We start from the raw sequence: 2,500 nt of genomic DNA on the forward strand, positions 1-2,500 counted from the left end.
TAAATCCTAACGGACCGAGGCGGAAGTGCAGGCGAGGCGGCAGGAGTCTGAAAACGGCTATAAAATGCGTGGAGAGCCGCTGTCGCCCCGGAGGAACGGAGAAAAAGTGCTGAAAAAAGGCCTAAATCCTAACGGACCGAGGCGGAAGTGCAGGCGAGGCGGCAGGAGTCTGAAAACGGCTATAAAATGCGTGGAGAGCCGCTGTCGCCCCGGAGGAACGGAGAAAAAGTGCTGAAAAAAGGCCTAAATCCTAACGGACCGAGGCGGAAGTGCAGGCGAGGCGGCAGGAGTCTGAAAACGGCTATAAAATGCGTGGAGAGCCGCTGTCGCCCCGGAGGAACGGAGAAAAAGTGCTGAAAAAAGGCCTAAATCCTAACGGACCGAGGCGGAAGTGCAGGCGAGGCGGCAGGAGTCTGAAAGCGGCTATAAAACGCGTGGAGAGCCGCTCGGATGATTTTTCAAAGTGTCAAATGAATGGGAGTGAATGGGGCAGAGTACCCAATGTGTAAAAAAAGTGCTGAAAAAACGACAAAGTCCACACGAGCCTAGTCAGAAATGCAGTCCGAGGCGGCTGGAGCCCCAAAGCGGCTATAAAACCCGTGGAGAGCCGCTCGGATGATTTTTCAAAGTGTCAAATGAATGGGAGTGAATGGGGCAGAGTACCCAATGTGTAAAAAAAGTGCTGAAAAAACGACAAAGTCCACACGAGCCTAGTCAGAAATGCAGTCCGAGGCGGCTGGAGCCCCAAAGCGGCTATAAAATGCGTGGAGAGCCGCTCGGATGATTTTTCAAAGTGTCAAATGAATGGGAGTGAATGGGGCGGAGTACCCAATGCGCGAAAAAAGTGCTGAAAAAACGACAAAGTCCACACGAGCCTAGTCAGAAATGAAGGCCGAGGCGGCTGGAGCCCCAAAGCGGCTATAAAATGCGTGGAGAGCCGCTCGGATGATTTTTCTAAGTGTGAAATGAATGGGAGTGAATGGGGCGGAGTACCCAATGCGCGAAAAAAGTGCTGAAAAAACGACAAAGTCCACACGAGCCTAGTCAGAAATGAAGGCCGAGGCGGCTGGAGCCCCAAAGCGGCTATAAAATGCGTGGAGAGCCGCTCGGATGATTTTTCTAAGTGTGAAATGAATGGGAGTGAATGGGGCGGAGTACCCAATGCGCGAAAAAAGTGCTGAAAAAACGACAAAGTGTCAAATGAATGGGAGTGAATGGGCGGAGTACCCAATGCGTGAAAAAAGGTCTGGAAAAACGACAAAGTGTCAAATGAATGGGAGTCAATGGGCGGAGTACCCAATGCGCGAAAAAAGTGCTGAAAAAATGACAAAGTGTCAAATGAATGGGAGTCAATGAGTGTTTTGGTCGACCAGGAAAAAACGCGTTTACGGGAGAGGGTAAATCAGCCGAGAGGGGGGGGGGGGGGTATACTTTACCCTCTCCCGTAAATGCCATTTTTCCTGGTTGACCAAAACACCTCCAGCACGATTTCGGAAACCCAGTTTTTAGAAACACTGACCTCCAGGGGAAGTACCGAGAAAAGCACACTTTTGAATCCGCTTTTGACGCACTGAAACACGGACGTGAGCTGGGGCTGTGCCGCTCTTGGAAAACCCCTGGAGGTTATTTTCTAAAACGGGTTTCCGCGTCCCCCGGGCGCCCGTGTTGGGCCGCGCAAGGCGGTCCGGGCTGCCCACCCCATCTGAGTGCCCCGTTGGGCCGCGTGCATGGCAGGCATCCAAGGAAGGCTGATGAGCAGCGGTGATGATGATGATGAGACACCAGCTGCAAATTTGACAAAGTGTCACCTCTCAAGCATTTCCAAGCGTGACACAAACAAAAGGGAACGGGAACTTTGATATGAGTGACTTGTGCTTCTTTTTCTCCAAGTGTCACTCCACAGCTGGCACCCAGGCTGTGTGACGCAGGTGTCCGACGAGGAGCGCCCGCGATGGGCCGCGTCAGGCGGCCCGGGCCGCGCTATCACCTCCGGATGACAACATCCAAAGGAGCACGTTGGTGCTTGCTGGGAGTTTGCGCACGCGATAGGCGACGCCTGGCGGCCCTGGCCGCGCCTCGCCAGCGGGTAATGACGACCGCGAGCGCCATGCTGCGCCGATGGAGCTGTCCGAGGAGCGAGAGCGCCCGCCATGGGCGGCATCCGGCGGCCCCTGGCCGTGCTTCGTCTGCGGGTCGCTCTCCACCTCCGGGTGGCCAATCCGAGGTGTCCGCAAAGTGTGTGCGCTCGCCATGGGCGGCATCCGGCGGCCTCTGGCCGTGCTTCGTCTGCGGGTGCACACTCGGAGCGAGGCTCCTGCTCGCTCCGGCGCGGTAGCTTTGTCCGCGCTCCACCTCCGGGTGGCGAATCCCAAAAAGCAGCACTTTGGTGCTACGAAGGTGTCAGAAGAGTGTGTGCGCCCGCCATGGGCGGCATCCGGCGGCCTCTGGCCGTGCTTCGTCTGCGGGTGCACACTAGGCGCGGTGGCTTTGTCCGCGCTCC

This window comes from Dunckerocampus dactyliophorus, unplaced genomic scaffold (assembly GCF_027744805.1).
Source record: "Dunckerocampus dactyliophorus isolate RoL2022-P2 unplaced genomic scaffold, RoL_Ddac_1.1 HiC_scaffold_48, whole genome shotgun sequence".
Lineage (NCBI taxonomy): Eukaryota > Metazoa > Chordata > Actinopteri > Syngnathiformes > Syngnathidae > Dunckerocampus > Dunckerocampus dactyliophorus.